This window comes from Leopardus geoffroyi, chromosome B2 (genome assembly GCF_018350155.1).
Source record: "Leopardus geoffroyi isolate Oge1 chromosome B2, O.geoffroyi_Oge1_pat1.0, whole genome shotgun sequence".
Taxonomy (NCBI): Eukaryota; Metazoa; Chordata; class Mammalia; order Carnivora; family Felidae; genus Leopardus; species Leopardus geoffroyi.
The window spans coordinates 28,175,032-28,194,018 of record NC_059332.1 but is presented as its reverse complement, the minus strand read 5'-3'; the positions used below and the strand labels follow the sequence as shown (position 1 = coordinate 28,194,018).

At 34.9% G+C, this 18,987-nt stretch overlaps 1 long non-coding RNA gene across 2 annotated transcripts in view; it reads left to right on the top strand.

Annotated features, from left to right (window-relative positions):
* Positions 1-12,012, top strand: part of LOC123608125 — a 55,266-nt gene extending 43,254 nt beyond the window's left edge. For both annotated transcript variants that reach the window (XR_006717108.1, XR_006717110.1), the window contains one exon: positions 11,995-12,012. This is a non-coding gene — a long non-coding RNA (uncharacterized LOC123608125). The remainder of the gene's footprint in view (positions 1-11,994) is intronic.
* The last annotated feature ends 6,975 nt before the right edge of the window (positions 12,013-18,987 follow it).

Sequence of the window (18,987 nt, the reverse complement as noted above, 5' to 3'; positions counted from 1 at the left end):
GGAGTCTCCTCTGTGTTTCTTCTCTATGCCTTCTCTCCTGACTGGTTGGAACCACTGTTCCCCAGCTTATAATTCTAGTTTCTAATCTAATCATCTAGGCTGTTCAGGTTCTGGTTTTGTTTTCTTTCTCCTAAGGAGTAGTCCATTAAAATCCAGAACCTAGGCCACCAGGATTGAGCATAGATTGGAAGGCAATCAATCTGTGGCTCCAGTGCTGCTTACTCCTGTGGATAAGAACTTTCCTTCTCAGGCTTCTGAGGAATTCCTTTACTTTCTGCCAGCCCAATCATGTGTTATACTAGTTTTTTTTTTTCATCTCCCCATAACTCCTGCATTTTTGTGTTCTACTAAGAGTGGTTTCTGTGAACATCTACTTTACTATGTCTTATATTACAGTCAAATAACACACTTTTTTGTATTATATGAATCTAATAATTTTGTGACAAAAGGGGGAAAAAAACTTCAGGGCACCAATATCAGGTGAATGTCCAGTTTAATAAGGAAAAACAAGTTTTGTTTTGTTTTGTTTTTAAATGCTAGAATGCGACAAGGGGAATAAGTAAGGAGAATTTAAGTGCCACTAAGACCAAATAATTTTAAAAGTAATAGGCTTCTTTCTAGGGCCAATTTAATGAAAGCATCAAAGCAAGATATTTAATTATTTGGTTTTCCTGATGTACCAAATTAGAAAGAGTCTCGGAAAGTTTCTGGTGGAAAAAAGAAATCCTATACTTATAAGTCAATTTTCTACCTCATGTTAGAACTCTAGTACCTTTGTAGTTTTTAAATGTATCGCCAGTTTATGAAACTTAGCTGATGAACAACATTCTCTTTATATTTGAGGAGACTTAACCTAGAAAAGTGAGTCAATTTACATAATTCTATCATTGTGTTTGAAGTTCTGGCAGAAATGTATTAAATACTGCCTTTGACTAGAATTCATTTGACAATCTATAGGACAGCCAACTAAGTTCTTAACAATTTAAAATTATAATTAGCAAAAAATGATCTAATAAAGTATTTGCCTTATATTAGCATGTAGAAACCAGGTTAAAGAGAAGAGCTTATTAATCATGAGTACAGTATTTGGAAATGGAGAAACATCTTGTTTCTCTAACATGGGTCATTTGGGCTTTTGTTTTCATTAATTCCTTTTAAATAGAAACTGGACTACACTTGTGAATCCCTTTTTCAATTTTGAGCAAACTCGTCTATATCCTGAACATTTTTTCAACAATTTTTCCTATTTCTTCATCTGAATGAAGTCTGACTTTCCCTCCACTCTTTCCCCTACAAATCCTTCCAAAAGGAGTCTGTTCCGTCTCTTCCTCCAGGTCATTCTTTCTCTCTATTTCTCCTGTTTGCATTCATATCAAGTGGCTGTACCTGGCATGTCTTTCTTTCTTTCTTTCTTTCTTTCTTTCTTTCTTTCTTTCTTTCTTTCTTTCTTTCTTTCTCTGATTAAAATTTTTTAAGCACCACCAGATTGACCTGGTGTAGAGCTTATATCAGTAAATGCTATACACATCTCTCCTTTCATGTGTACATCATTCACCACTTCTCCAAAGTTCATGCTGTCAGAACTGATGTTCTGGACACCTTCCTTGATGATCTAGGTAACTAGTCTTCCTCCCTGACTTCTCTGCTGTCATAACTCATCCCACACTTAGGCATATTCCCATTTCTCAACCTTTTAAGCCACAGCTTTCATCTGTGCTGCACTTTGCTCCACAGACACGACCTTATATTCTTTTAGAACTTTTCCCCTTGACACTTTGAACTTTGGAATTCCCGTCTAGCACCTTTTAACATTTCCTACTTGCCCAGTCCTCATTAACAGGAGAATGAAGATCATCTGATTAAAATAAATCAGTCTCTGCCTTTGCTTTCTAATAAGATACTGTTTATAAAGAGTTTGTGAGCCAAATATGATCAAAATAAATAAATAAGACTTTTTATTTCTAAGAATTTTTATCACCATTTAGTTATACCTTCTTGCAAGAAATTTTGACAAAAAACATATATGACAAAAACACAATTTATATTTTCTTATATAGAGGTGGCTCTATATTTATATGATTAAACAATAAAAATTGCCATCTTTAGTCTTTGTGTCAGTAGACATGTTCTGAAGAATTGCAAAGTCACTGGCACAAAAACAGACACTCAGATCAATGGAACAGAATAGAGAACCCAGAAATCGACCCACAAATGTATGGCCAACTAATCTTTGACAAAGCAGGAAAGAATATCCAATGGAATAAAGACAGTCTCTTCAGCAACTGGTGCTGGGAAAACGACAACGACATGCAGAAGAATGAACCTGGACCACTTTCTTACAACATACACAAAAATAAACTCAAACTGGATGAAAGACCTAAATGTAAGACAGGAAGCCATCAAAATCCTCAAGGAGAAAACAGGCAAAAACCTCTTTGATCTTGGCCGCAGCAACTTCTTACTCAACACATCTCTGGAGGCAAGGGAAACAAAAGCAAAAATGAACTATTGGGACCTCATCAAAATAAAAAGCTTCTGCACAGCAAAGGAAACAATCAGCAAAACTAAAAGGCAACCGATGGAGTGGGAGAAGATATTTGCAAATGACATATCAGATAAAGGGTTAGTATCCAAAATCTATAAAGAACTTATCCAACTCAACACCCAAAAAACAAATAATCCAGTGAAGAAATGGGCAAAAGACATGAATAGACACTTCTCCAAAGAAGACATCCAGATGGCCAACTGACACATGAAAAAATGCTCAACATCACTCATCATCAGGGAAATACAAATCAAACCACACTGAGACACTACCTCACACCTGTCAGAATAGCTAACATTAGCAACTCAGGCAACAACAGTTGTTGGCGAGGAAGCGGAGAAAGAGGATCTCTTTTGCATTGCTGGTGGGAATGCAAGCTGGTGCAGCTACTCTGGAAAACAGTATGGAGGTTCCTCAAAAAATTAAAAATAGAATTACCCTACGACCCAGCAATTGCACTACCAGGTATTTATCCAAGGGATAGGTATGCTGTTTTGAAGGGGCACATGCACCCCAATGTTTATGCCAGCACTATCAACAATAGCCAAAGTATGGAAAGAGCCCAAATGTCCATTGATGGATGAATGGATAAAGAAGATGTGGTATATACGTACAATGGAGAATTAGTCGGCAATCAAAAAGAATGAAATCTTGCCATTTGCAGCTACATGGATGGAACTCGAGGGTATTATGCTAAGTGAAATTAGTCAGAGAAAGACAACTATCATATGACTTCACTCACCTAAGGACTTTAAGAGACAAAACAGATGAACATAAGGGAAGGGAAACAAAAATAATATAAAAACAGGGATGGGACAAAGTATAAGAGACTCTTAAAATATGGAGAACAAACAGAGGGTTACTGGAGGGGTTGTAGGAGGGAGGATGTGCTAAATGGGTAAGGGGCATTAAGGAATCTACACCCGAAATCATTGTTGCACTATATACTAACTAATTGGGATGTAAATTTAAAAAATTTTTTTAAAGGCTAAAAACCATGAAACAAAATAATTGCAAAGTCACATTTCTGGGGTGCAGGTAAAGTAAGTTGGTTAGGGACTCTGGCAAACTAAGGAGTACTTGTTGTAATTGAAGGGAAGTAATTACCCATCAAACAAATGGGCCCCAACTGGCAGATCATCTGAGTTTTCAAGTTGGAAAACTGGATTTTTATATGAAATCTCCAAATTTTTGTATGTTGACAACTAATGCAAACTTTAAAAACATCACTATGCCAAATCAAAATCTTTTGCTCGTAGATCACTGACTTGTAACATGTGTGATAAGTAAAAAAATAAGCATATTTATATAGGAAAATAATGATAACATGAAAAGAATTAAAAAATTGACTTTTATTGAGAACAGCTGAAATTTGAAGGCTCGGCTCAAAATAATTGCTGTGGCCATGCTCATTCTGCATTGGTATTATATCCATGGGCACAATATAGATGTACATCTTTAGTAGAAAAGGTTTTTACTACTTAGACTCTGTTTTAGAAATTCATTCCTTAGAAGTGCAGTCCAATATTGTGTTTCTTCCATGGTTTGGTGCCTACAAGGTTAATAGCTTAAGCCTTTCGGCTTGGGTTATCAATTGTTGAATTTCTCCAGTTAATTATATAGTTTTAATATTATTATTTATGGGGTAATTCAGCCAAATAAAGAGTATTTTTCTTTTGGCCATGATTATGATGATGATTGATATCAAAAAATATTAAGCATGTATATTAAGGAAGATTTTAATAGATCCAATGTGAATAGAATGTAGGACAATATTTTAGACAAATTGATGAAGGAAGATGAATGTTTTATAATACACATTTACAAAATTCATTTTCTTTTTCTTTTAAAGTTTATTTATTTATTTATTTCTGAGAAAGTGAGTGAGTGGGGGAAGGGCAGAGAGAGAGTGGGAGAAAGAGAATCCCAAGCAGGCTCCAAACTGTCAGCATGGAGCCCCACATGGGGCTCCATCTTACTAACTGTTAGATCATGACCTGAGCCAAAATCAAGAGTCAGATGCTTAACTAAATGAGCCACCCAAGCATCCCTCTTTTTACACTTCTAGAATATCATCAAACATTCATGGAAAATGAATTTTGTAGGGGTGCCTGGGTGGCTCAGTCAGTTGAGTGTCCAACTCTTGACTTTGGCTCAGGTTGTGAGATTCAGCCCCACATTGGGCTGCACACTGAGCGTGGAGGCTGCTTGGGATTCTTTCTCTCCTTCCGCTGCCCATCCTCCCACTCTCAAAACAAATAAATAAATGAACATTAAAAAAAGTGTAAAAAAAGAGTTCTACCCTGTTAATATATGTCACAAGGGAATGTCATTTATTTAATGCCATTAGTAGGTAGCCTTTTACGTTACATTTAGGTTCTTAATCCCAGTAATTATCCAGATATAGGACACTTTCTAAATCAGTTTGAAGGTAATAGGTTATTCAGAAAATTGAGAAGTGAATGAATGAATGAAGTATTCCAAACCATCAGGAAGTTAATATTTGTTGTTTTTAATTGTTTATTTTTTTGAGAGAGACAGAGCATGAGTGGGGGGTGGGCAGAGAGAGTGGGAGACACAGAATCTGAAGCAGGCTCCAGGCTCTGAGCTGTCAGCACAGAGCCCAATTTGGGGTTCGAACTCATGAGTAGTGAGATCATGACCTGAGCTAAAGTTGGACGCTCAACCAACTGAGCCACTCAGGTACACCTATTCTTTTTTTTAAAAAAGTGTTTCTTTATTTATTTTGAGAGAGAGAGAGAGAGCAGGGGAAGGGGCAGAGAGAAAGGAGGGAGAGAAACCGAAGCAGGCTCCACAGACCCCAATGCAGGGCTCAATCTCACGAACTGTGAGATCATGATCTGAACCAAAATCAAAGTCAGATACTTAACCAACCGAGCCACCCAGGTGCCCCAATATAATATTGGTCCTTTTTATTAAAAAAAATTAATGTTTATTTTTGAGAGAGAGAGAGAGCACAAGCACAAGAGGGGTAGAGAGAGAAGGAGACACAGAATCTGAAGCAGACTCCCAACTCTGAGTTGTCAGCACAGAGCACGGTGAGGGGCTTGAACTCACCAGCCATGAGATCATGACCTGAGCTGAAGTTGGATACTTATCCGACTGAGCCACCCAGGCTCCCCAAGATAATATTTGTTCTTAATGTCATAAGCTACTGAGACCAAAATAGGATTGACATATTTATTTTCTTAAAATTTTTATATTCTGAGATTACTTACATTTGGAGACAGAAAGCACTGCCGAAGCATAAGGGATTTGTAAAGGAAAATACATTAATATCATTTTGGAGTCTCTTCATGCTTAGGTCTTTTTTGTTTCTTCTCTTTCTTACTGTTAATCTGACTCATTAAATGATTATTTAGGAAAATTTTAACCTGATTTACTAAATTAAAATAGTTTCTTTTACTTTATTTTATTAATATCATCTTTTATTTAAATCAAGTTAGTTAACATATAGTATAATAATGATTTCAGGAATAGAATATAGTGGTTCATCACATACATATAATACCTAGTGCTGACCCCAAGTGCTCTCCTTAATGCCCATCACCCATTTAGTCCATCCCCCCACCCAACACCCCTCCATCAACCCTCAGCTTGTTCTATGTATTTAAGAGTCTCTTATCATTTGTCTCCCTCTCTGTTTTTTTATCATATTTTTCCTTCCCTTCCCCTATGTTCATCTGTTCTGTTTCTTAAATTCCACATATGAGTGAAATCATATGATATTTGTCTTTCTCTGACTGATTTACCTTAGCATAATAAACTGTAGTTACATCCATGTTGTTGCAGTGGCAAGATTTCATTCTTTTTGATCACCGAGTAATATTCCATGTATGTATGTATATACCACATCTTCTTTATCCATCCATCAGTCTATGGACATTTGGGCTTTTTTTCACACTTTGGCTATTGTCAATAGCGCTGGTATAAACATTGGGGTGCATGTGTCCCTTCAAATCAGCACTTTTATATCCTTTGGATAAATACCTAGTAGTGTAATTGCTGGGTCATAGGGTAGTTCTATTTTTAATTTTTAGAGGAACCTCTGTGCTGTTTTCCAGAGTAGCTGTACCAGTTTGCATTCCCACCAGCAGTGCAAAAGAGTTCCTCTTTCTCCACATTGTCACCAACATCTGTTGTTGCCTGGGTTGTTAATTTTAGCCATTCTGATATGTGTCATCTCAATGTGGTTTTGATTTGTATTTCCCTGATGATAAAAAATTAAAATTGTTTTAATGTGTATATTCTTTTGACAAATGTAATCTACATTCATATTATCTTCTAGTAGAGAATGAGCAAAACAGTCTTCATTGAAGCAGAGGAAATTAAGGTAACTGTTTTGGTAAGAAAGGTAAAAACCCCATTTCCTTTTTCTCAAAGACATAATTGTACTCTTACCCTTTCAATATAAAATGATTTTCGTTGAATAAATTAAAATGGAAATGTTTGTAAATATTTTTTTGAAATATTTCACTTACTTTGAACATGTATTCATAGAAAAACTGTCTAATCTTGCAATATTATTTTGAAATTTTTCTAAAACATACTTACTTCAGCCTCTCATGTCAGACACAGTGGATTCTTACAACATGTTTGTGTCCACATTACCCTACAGCTGTCTGTGTCTTTGTTCTTTTGAGGGTGTGACTACATAAGCCAAAACATAGGCAAAATTTCTTTTGGTTGTATTTATTATATGTTGTTTTGTAATTTTTTTAATGTTTATTTATTTTTGAGAGAGAGAGAGAGAAAGAGACAGAGTGTGAGCAGGCAAGGCATAGAGACAGAGGGAGACACAGAATCCGAAGCAGATGCCAGGTTCTGAACTGTCAGCCCAGAGCCCGATGCGGGGCTTGAACTCATGAACTGTGAGATCATGACCTGAGCTGAAGTTGGACGCTTAACTGACTGAGTCACCCAGGCGCCCCTATTTATTATATCTGTTAATCTTTATGACCTCTTCTTACCCCTTTTCATTTCCCTTCCACTTTCTTATCTGAGTGCAACATCCAGATACTACCTACACTCTCCAATCCCACTCCCCCCCACTTCAGTGGCCTATCTTGTGGAGTGCAGTGGCCTCCTACTCATGCTTCCAGATCTACCTCCTTCTTGAGTCCACCCTCCCAAAATACATCTGTCCTGTATAAAATCTCTTCAGGATCTGTTTTTTTTTTTTTTTTTTGTTGTTGTTGTTCCTATGGTTCCTCACAGCAAAATCCTTTAGCTCACTTAAAATGCCAAACATTTCACCCATTCAAGCCTTTCAGTTGAAGAAACAAATAAGTACATGGAGGTTAAACAACATGCAATCTCCAGGATTATCTTTATGGAGAAAACAGAATTAGTGTTTTAGTCCATCCTGAGAGGGGCAGCAAGGAGCAGGGCAAAGAAAGTAATTAGATACTGACCTTTGCCTGGTAGTTCTAGGTTGCTCTGTAGAACTGCAAAACTGACTTCTAAATGTACTGGACATAAGAAACTACTAATAATAATTCTTAGAATATCCAGGAGAAATATGATCACTCCAAGATAACTCTAAAGAGATTTAATCTACTCTGTTATGTTGGAGAATATACATATTGCCTTTTCCTTCTAAACCTGAAATGGTGATCAAGGTCTGTTAATTTTTTTTTTTTAAATCAGGTTCTGTTTGATACAGATAACAGTCTTACCTGGCATTTCATTAACAAGATTTGTTCATTTTCTGTATTTTTATAATAAATTAATATAATATTTGATACAAAAGAGTATATGTAACATATAGAAACTATGAAGCATAATGTCAGAGTATAAACTCACTCTGAAACTGACACCATTCCCACTAACTGGTGCCTCCCACTTATGGACCAGAAGTGAGCACTATCTCAATTTTTATTTTTATCATTTTCTTATCCTAAAAAGTAAAATTTTATACTTGTCTAAAAAGTAAAATTTTATACTTGTCTACACTTCTAAACAATATATTGTTTAACTTTTTTAAGCTTGACTATTATGTTTTTTAATTTTAAGTGGTCTAGGACTTTCTTTTTATGCTCAACATGAGATTTCCATGAGTCTTCCATGTCACTGCATACAGTTCATTCATTTTCAACTGTAATATAATATAGTCCATTGTGTAAGTAGAAAAATTTCAATTTGTCTGCCTATCATTGGACATTTGGGGGTGTTTCAAGTTTCTTTGTTACTAGGAACAGTGCTGCTATGAACATTTTTGTACATGTCTCATGATATACATGTTTAAATATTTTCTAGGATGGTTAGCTATGAGGGGTCATTGGGTAAATGTTAAATTTTATAAGATGATGCCACATTTTTCCTCAAAGTGTCTGTGCCATTTTACACTTCCACTGGCAGTCTGCAAGAATTCCCATTGGTTCATTTCTCTCTAACATATTATATTATCAAATTTCTTAATTCTTGACAATTTTTGAAATCTTATATGATCTTAATTTACATTTCTGTGATTACTGATATTGAGGGCATTACCATATGTTTCCTCTTCTGTGAAACATCTGTTTGAGTCTTTTAGCTATATTTCCACTGGGTTGTTTGTTCTTATCTTGCTGGATTTTTAGAATTTCTTCATATATTTTGTATATGAATATTTTGTAGGTTATATGTGTTACAAATAATTTCTTCTAGCTTAGGAACTGAATTTTCCATATTAAAGTGATGTCATTTGATTAAAAGAAGTATTTGGTTTTTATACACATTATGATTTTTTTATATTCAAATTTTTTGGAGATTTGCTATTACATATTTATGTCTTTGATCTGTTATTGATTTTTGTGTATGGTGTGAGGTAGGGATCAATGTTTTTTTTACCCATATTGATAGCTAATTGCCCTAGCACCATTTATTGAGTAGTCCCTTATTTTCCCACTGATGTATTCACCTCTGCCAATTATCAGAATTCCACAAATGCACAGCTATCTTTCAAGTTCTCTTTTCTGTTATTTTCTGTCAATTTTTAAATCTCTATTGTAATTAAAAAATGGTTATTTATATGTATATTCATTTTCTGGCAAGTCAAGTTCTTCCAATTTTAATTTTTCTTCAGGAGTATTTTATCTTTTTTCAGTCCTTTGTCCTTCAACATATATTTAAGAATTAGCTTATCAAATTCCATGGAAGCTCTGTTGGACTTTTGATTGGAATTGCTTAGAATCTATATATCAAATCAATTCTTTAATTTTTCATTCATTAATTTATTTAAGAAACATTTATAGAGCCACTATGGTAGGTTCTGGGAATAAGAAAATGAAGGAACATAACCTCTGAACTCAACAAACTTGCAGTCTAGTAGGGAGGTAGGCAACCAGACACAACTACAACATGGCAATAGTAGAAAACTCTTATGGGCTTTATCACATCAGGCATTTTTCAAGCAATTTATATACATTTATTTGTTTAATCCATGAAAAATCATATGGAGTAGATATTATATTTTACAGATGAGGAAATTGAGGAAGAAAAGTAGAAACAGCCCAAATATTCAGTGACAAGAGAATGTATAAAACATTTTTTTAAAATATTGACACAATGAACTATTATACAATAGTTGAAAGTGAATGAAGTATACACAACAACATGGAAGACTTGTAGAAATATAATTAGTTTGGGTAGTCAGCAAAGGTGAAGTGGGAACAGATTACATTGTAATTTAAAAAAGGATAGAGTAAATGATTAGAAGTTGATGTGAAGTATGTTAGAGGAACCTAGCTTGCTGCCCTAATAAGCAAACATAAGAAAACCATAACCCTTGCCCCAAATCTGGTCTGCTGCCTCTTCTTGTAAATAAAGTTTTATTGGAACAGAGCCATGACTGCTCATGATGACTGTTTTTGCACTATAGCAAGTGGAGCTGAGTAGCTGTGACAGAGAACATCTGGCCTGCAGAGCCTAAAATATTTACTATATGACTTTTTGCAGAAGAAGTTTGCCAAGCCCTGAATCTGTTATAGTTAACTGGGTGAATGAAATGCACTGAGTTTGGAAATCCACAAGATAAGTAGTTTACCTTGGGAGAAGTCAAATTTGAGGTATTGATGTTAACCCAGAAAAATATTTGACACTTGATTCTTGAGTAAGCGTTTATACCTTTGTTCCTTAGGCACATATCACATTCTGATATTTGTGCAGACCATATGATGTTCACCTCAACATTTTACTCTGACCTTAAATTCCCTTTTATATATAGGGCACCTGGAATTTTTCCTTTTCTTACTTTTGAGGTCAGGTATACATTAACATTTTTTAAAAGATCAAATCCAACATTTCTTTGGTTTTGAGGAAGTTGGACAAATCTTCATCTGTCATAGCGATAAGATATTCTAAGTTTTAATTTTTGTTTCTGTTTCTAATACAGATTCTTTTTTTTAATTTTTTTTAACATTTATTTATTTTTGAGACAGAGAGAGAGTATGAACAGGGGAGGGTCAGAGAAAGAGGGAGACACAGAATCTGAAACAGGCTCCAGGCTCTGAGCTGTCAGCACAGATCCCAACGTGGGACTCAAACCCACGGACCGCGAGATCATGACCTGAGCCAAAGTCAGACGCTTAACCGACTGAGTGACCCAGGCGCCGCCCTAATACAGATTCTTGATAAAACCCAGTGAGACATTTCTTCGGGGTATTAAAAAATAGAATAATAAAGACAAGTATTTCTCGTAATCTAGCTTGAAATAAGGTATGACCTTAATAATCTAGTTGAATAAGAAGTTATTATGTTTCTCATATTATTCTGATATAATATGAATTCAGCCCACAGTGTTCAAAGCAACTGTAAAGTGAAGATTAAATTTTCTGCTGAAAGTATAAATTTGGATAGACTCTTTGGAAGATTGTTTATAGTATATTCTAAAGTTATACAGTATATTCTAAAGCTAAACATACATATACCCACTCTTTGGTAATATCCAAGAGAAATGAATGCTTATGTCCACAAAAATATGCATGCTGAATATTTGTAGTAGTTTTATTCATGATAGACACAAACTGGAATCAGCCTTAATGTCCATCATAGGAAAGTGAATAAATAAACTATGGTGTATTTATACAATGGAATACTATGCAGCAATAAGAGACCAAAATACTGAAACATGTAACATCATAGATAAGTCTCGAAAAACAGTATGTTGAACAAAAGAAAACAGATGCTAAAGATACTAAATGATTCTATTTGTATTTCAAGAATAGGAAAAGCTAATCTATGATGCTAGAGTTCAGAATAATGTTTATCTATGGGAGTTCAGGGCAGTGGTTACCAGGTAGATACACAAGGGATCATCTTTAGGTGCTGAAAATGTTCTTTATCTTGATCTTGGTGGTGATAACATAGGTCTATTATAGCACATGCAAGAATTAATCTAGCTATATATTAATTTTTTTAATGTTTATTTATTTTGGAGAGAGAGAGAGAGAGAGAGAGAGAGAGCAGGGGAGGGACAGAGAGAGAGGGAGACACAGAATCCGAAGCAGGCTCCAGGCTCTGAGCTGTCAGCATGGGGCCCAATGTGGGGCACGAACCTACAAATGGTGAGATCATGACCTGAGCCAAAGTCAGATGCTTAACCGACTGAGCTACCCAGGTGTCCCTCTAGCTATATATTTAAGATTTGTGCACTTTATGAAAGTTACACGTCATTAAACAAGAAAAGAACTAGTTGTTTTGGTAAGTGCCTAGAGTGTATATGATGATGTACATAGGTAAGAGAGACACTGAATGTATGAACCTAAAAGGTTATAGTCTCTTATGAAAATGATAGATACTTTTATTCTTGCCCCAAAGAGGTTCTATTCCACCTCCTAATACAAATTAGCTGTAGAGGTAACCAAAGACAGAGGTCATTTCTCAAAGAAAGTTTTGGATTTGCTCATATATTTGGGCAATTATTATTTGAGATCTTAGAATTACATATATAGAAAATAGAAAACTGTAAGAGCAGGTGTTGATAGTTACCTGTCTGAACTATAGATGAACTTGAGGCTATGTCTCTTGTGGAGCCTGATTTTCTATAGTATCATTTTCTTTTTTTAAAAATTAAATTTATATATTTTTAATGTTTATTTATTTTTGAGAGAGAGAGAGATAGAGAGAGAGAGAGATCAAGCAGGGGAGAAATAGAGAGAGAGGGAGACAGAATCTGAAGCAGGATCCAGGCTCTCAGTTGTCAGCACAGATCCCGATGTAGGGCTCAGATTCACAAACCTCGAGATCATGACCTGAGCTGAGCCACCCAGATGTCTCACTGTACTACCATTTTTTAATGGGCATGCCAAGATGAGTTAGCTGCAAAGATATTCCCAGGAAGTTGAAGAATTAATTTGGTTGATATGAATGTGAGTTAGATTTTGGCATAGTTAATATTGAGCTTTCTTGTTTCTTATTCTTTATTCATAACAGTCAAACTATCTCACGCATACAGTTTGGTTTTACTTTGAAATACGTTTTAGTATTTGATACGTCTTTGAAAATGTGTACCTCACTTATGAGAAGTAACAATTATTATTCAGGATAGTTAATTATTAAATCTATATGCTAACCCAGCTGCATATGTTATGTTTTACAATTTTCTGATTTTCCTAAATCTTCCTAAAGGAACATGCATTACTTTTTAATTAGAAGAATAATTATATAGTATATTATATAATTTACTGTAGTTATATATAATTTATATATTATTTATATTATATAATACTAACAACATATGTTTATTTACTTCAGTTATCCTCCCTGAATTCCATAGCCATCTATTAAATATTCAGTTATAATGTTTAATAAGCAAGTCTCTAGTTTATCATATCTCCAATCAAAATCTTCTTCTCTGTATTTGAGACTAGCACCTTCATGGAGACAGCAACCGAAACCATCAACTGGGGTATTATCTCCATCACCTTCCACATTCTACCTAACAAGAAGGCATGTCTGTTTTACCTTTTTAGAGTGTCTCTTACCCACTTCATCTCTTCACCCTTATATTACTGTCCCTCCAGTTCATCTTCCATAAAGCATAAGGATGAGCTTTCTAAAACACATACCTGATCATATTACACCCTTGCTCAAAATACTATTGCCTGTTACATTAAATTCAAACTTCTTAGCATACCTGGGGCCTTGGTTCCCTGACTCCTGCCTACCTTAGCCATACTCAGAACTTATGCTCAAGTTGTGCCAAGCTTCTTGCAATGATCTTTACCTGCCAGGCTAATGTAATCTGTTGTACATGATGTTTTTTTAATGCTCTCTCATTCCATCTGCCATCATCCACCTGCACATCTTTCAAGATTAAAAGGAATCTACTCCAACTAGGTTAATCTACTCATTTTTCACCAAATATGTCCTATGGTTTTGAACACCTATACTTGTGTTGTTATGCTTTTCCTTAACTTGAATGACCTTATCAATTATCTGCAAGTTTCCAGGCCTGCCATTTTCAAGGCTATTTTAATAGATAGATGAGATCATTCAGATTGAGAATCTGTTCTGGGACTGTGGAATTTAGATCTTCCCATTCACTTAAGGCCATTCTAGCACACTATAAAAGCAGTTATGTGGATGAGCAGAAGGACAGGGATCTGACCTTTTGGCTCCATTTTGTTATGCCATGGCTATACGGAAATATGTTTTCAAGTAACTAAAGCAAACAGGATGCTGAGCAATTTGGCCAACTAGGGACATTCTTGATAACCATTCTGGATATTTAAGATGAATGAATGCCTTCAGACTTGGGCTTGGATTAAGGGAATTGGCTTGCCAACTGTTGCTTTGCTGTGTAGATACAGCTGGTGTTAGATATTTGCATTTGATAATATTTGACTTACTCTGATGTCTAAATCTAATTTTTGACAGGGATACCTAAAAGGAAAAAAAAATTGCCTTGAAGATTTCCTTGTGAAACACTCAGGGATATATGCAACTTCTTTCTTCTGCATAAATCAAAATTTGCCTTTAAATTAATAAGGAGTTCTCAAGGTTCAGGAGAGCCAAGTTTCTGTCATACTCCATTACACAATAGGAAATGGGAAAGAGAAGAAAGAAATGTGCTGGGAACACAGTAAGCCAGCCACTCTACTGATACTCTTGCTGTGGCCTAATTATGACCAATTTGTGGAGGGTCAGTTGTATAATAGATAAAATTAAGAGATTCTTAAGCCAAAACATTCTGCGTAGAGAAAAAAAAGCCTACAGCAAACTGACAGTACCATATGGAAATTTGTTTCTTTATTTGTGGTATCTTGGATAAACTTACACAAAATATTATGCTTCTGGCAATGTTAGAACAAATGGCCATTATATTATGTCTATATTTAAAGTATTTTCCCCTTTTTACTACCACAATAATTTGAAGGGAACCAAGCAGCTGCCTCATTGTTTGAGAAACAGTTGTTTCATGGCTAAATTGATCCCAATTTCAGCAGCCACCAGCTTGTTAGGGATTTACTTTGAACATTTCAATGATAAGTGACAAAGTCCTAATGTCTAAGTATATTATGATGTGAGTCACATCCAGAGAAATTAGGAAAAAACACACTGGTCTAGCTTTTTGTTTGTTTGTTTCAATGTTACACATAAGGTTACTGCCAGATGTTCACATTTCATCTTGCCTGGATAAAAATTTGTATTCAAGCATGTCAATATCATTTAACAGCAAAAGCAATATAATTACAGTATTCAATAAACATTTAATAAGACACAGACATTTTCAGTCAGAAGAAGACTTACCAGAGTGTACCTTTTAGCAATTTAGTAGTTAAATTAGGACCCCCCCTTTTTTTCTTACAACATCTGGTGAACAGTCTGTAATTTCTAACGTTTTGCAGTGAAAAGCCACTGCAAAAATTCATTCCTATGAACAATTTGCCAGTTGTTTACTTTTATGCCAATCTTATACCCCTATCAGGCATATATATTTCAAATGTGTTTTCTGCATTAAAAAACAAAACAAAACAGAACAAAACAAAACAAAAAACAAAACACTAGAAACTTCAGGTTTCTGGGCATAAAGTTAATGCTATTCAGTTCACCAACTGTCATCCATGTTTTAAGATGTCATCATCCTCTCAGCATTGTAAAATAAGCCACATTGGAAAGAAAAATGATTTACTAGCTTTACTTTTGCTTCAATTTGCTATGTTATCTAGATAGACAATGCACCAGGGGAAGGGAGGGAAGAAGGTAGTTTCAATTTTCCCTTCTTCCCTGTGTTGGTAGTTTGAGAAGTTAACATGAATGATCTTAAGAATAGGTTTAAAAATATCTAGCAACCCACAAGAATTGCTATTCTTTCCCACGTTTGTCAATGTCATCACAATGTACAAGATGGCAGTGAGTAGCACTAACAGCCTGAAATACTTACATTGTTCTGTATTTTAATCTACCAGCCAAGGCCCCTCTCTTTTAAATTTTTAAAAGAGTTTTATGGCTGAATTAATTTACATGCCTGGTTTACCCAGACAATATCATGCTACATTTTGCTTTGAAATGTATGACATCAATCATTGACATATATCAGAGGTCAAAACTTGGATCATTGTTGGAGCAACACCCTGTATTGATTAGATATATTTCTTTTAAGAAACATTAAGTATGTATACGTTCACAATATGAATCCTCATAGAAACCACTTGAATTTTCATAGATAAGTGTAGCTTCAGTTTATAAATGAGAAAATAAAGATTAACGACTTAATTCAAGCCAAAAGGTTGGCCCTTGGCGGGAGGCAGAGCTCTTTAGTGGAAAGAAAGTTGGTCTATAAATCAAAGGACCAGAGTAATAGTCTCAATTTTGCCATTAGCTATGAGAAATTGGACAAACCATCTATTCTTTCAATACCCTTGTTTCTCCATCTGCAAGTGGAAGTGAAATTCAGTTCATTTTTGTATCCTCAGAACTGTAGATTCAGAGTTGCAGTGAGTATGTATTTATATCTTTCTAATAAAATTCTTTGAAAAAGTATAATTGAATAAACATTTAATGAGTAAAAGTCTTCTAAGAAAACAGAACTAGACCTTGTTTTTATTGGAGGTACCCCCTGATAGGCTGCTTGTCTGGGGAGATGAGGTCCCTCAAGGGACTGCTTGAAGAAACATAGATTGTCCCTTCAAGGCTGGCTAACTGGTGGTTTTTGGTCTGCTAAGTGGCTTGTGAAAATGAAGACAAGAGTTTAATATGTGGATTTGGCAGAAAGCATTTTTATAGGTCCTATAAGGAAAGAAGAGGAAAGTAGAGTTAGTTGGCAGAGAAGAGAAATTTTGAGGAAAGGAACAAAACTGCTTAATGGAGATTTTGGTTAACTTCCTTTGGGAACTATACAATTTAGCTTTTTATCCATAACTCCACAGGTCCTGAGTGGGCAATCCGGTTCTTATCTGCATATTGTCCAGCTGGACTGCTTTGAAGATAAGAGAAATACTAAGTGTGGTCTTAAGATGGCATACAGTTTTGGCTATGTTGCCCTCTGGGGGCTTGCTTACAGGTTACAAATAAGTCAGGGGGAGGAAATGTCTGATCAGACAACCTAAAGATAGCAAGATTAGCTATAAGGACAGTGTCCTATTGCAGCAGTGAAATGACAAATGACTTAAAATATTTCCATCATGTATTTAAGTTCTTCATAATTTCAGTTTCATACACAGGCAGCAAATTAAATAGACACTCCTTCAGATGCATTTTTTTAGTGTGTGAACAAATGAAGTCTTTAATTCAGTCCTCCAGTTTAAATATAACCAAGTAAGTGGACTTTATCTTCTTAAAGAGCAAGAGAAAATGCATAAAGAAGCTGAGATTGCAGTTATATTTATTTATATAGAAGCTGATGTTTTATCATAACTTCCATTACATAGTAAGCACTGTATAAATGTTAGCTAATATTGTTATTATTATATCAAAGGCTAACTTGTCAAAAATATGAAATAAGAGAAATGTATCATCCAATTATAAATAATTTACATCTTAAGTAAACTAAACAAAATCACCTAAGAATTCTGATTTCATTGGCAGGGACATTTTAGAGCTCCCTAGTGATTTAATGTGCAGTGGAATTGGAGGACAACTGCCTTCAATAGATTCACTATTGGACTTTTTTATTAAGAAGTGAGATGAGAAAGAGAAAATATATATAATAAACTGATAACAGTTCTACTTCTGAAATATTTTTATTATGATGGCGATGGTTGAGGGATGGGCCATATGTGACAGGAAATATGACAAAGTTAGGTTTGGATGTTAAATATTTTATTTGCTTGCTTAATACTCATTTAAGGCTGATTGCTTTTTCCTTATTTTGCCAGTGGTCTGATTGGTTAGTCTGTTTTCTAGTTAGTTCAGATTGTATTTAAGTAGACACAAAATCTACTCCCCTTGATTGCTGTTCAAAATCATGCTTTTTTGAAACATCTTATCTAAGTGCAAATAAATCCATGTTTATTCCATAGGTAACTGAGAGAAATCTCTGTGCCACTATGTTTTAAAAATGTTTATTTATTTATTTTGAGAGGGAGAGAGCTCAAGCTGGGGAAGGGCAGATAGAGAATCCCAAGCAGGCTTCATGCTGTCAGTGCAAAGCCCTACCCAGGGTTCAATCCCACAAACTCTGAGATCATGATCTGAAGAGTAGGCCACCTCACCAGCTGAGCCACCCAGGCACCCACTCTGTGCTACTATTCTAATTGTTATATTCTTATAGGTGTATATTGATATCTCAGTGTTATTTTAATTAGCAATTCCTTACTTGCACATGATGTTGAGAATCCTTTCATTTGCTTATTTGCCATCTTCTTTGGTGAGTTGTCTGTTCAGATCTTTTGCCCATTTTGTAACTGAGTTATTTGTTTTACACTTTTCCCTATTACTTCATTTTATTTATGTATTTTTGATAAAATTATATATATTTAAAGCATACAATGTGATTTGATATACATACACATAGTAAAATGATTATTATAGTTAAATATAACATATCTCACAGTTACCATTCTTTTTGCTATGATGAGTACACCTAAAATCTACTGTCTTAGCATATTTCCAGTGTTCAATATGGTATTTTAAGTATAGTCGTCATGCTATAGAGAAGATATCTAGACATATTCATTCCATATAAGTGCAATTTTGTACCCTTTGACCAATATCTCCCTATTTCCCATGCCTCCTCATCTCTGGTAATCACCACTCTACTCTCTGCTTCTTTGAGTTTGATATTTGTTTTCTTATTATTGAGTTTTAAGAGAACTTAGTATATTTTGGATACTAGTTGTTTATCAGATATGTGTTTTACAAATAGTTTCTCCCAGTTTCTGGTTTGTCTCCTCAAACTGTTAAGAATATCTTTTGCTAAGCAGAAGTTTTTAATTTTAATGAGGTCTCATCTATCAACTTTTTCTTTCATGATAATACTTTTGGTGTTGTATCTAAAA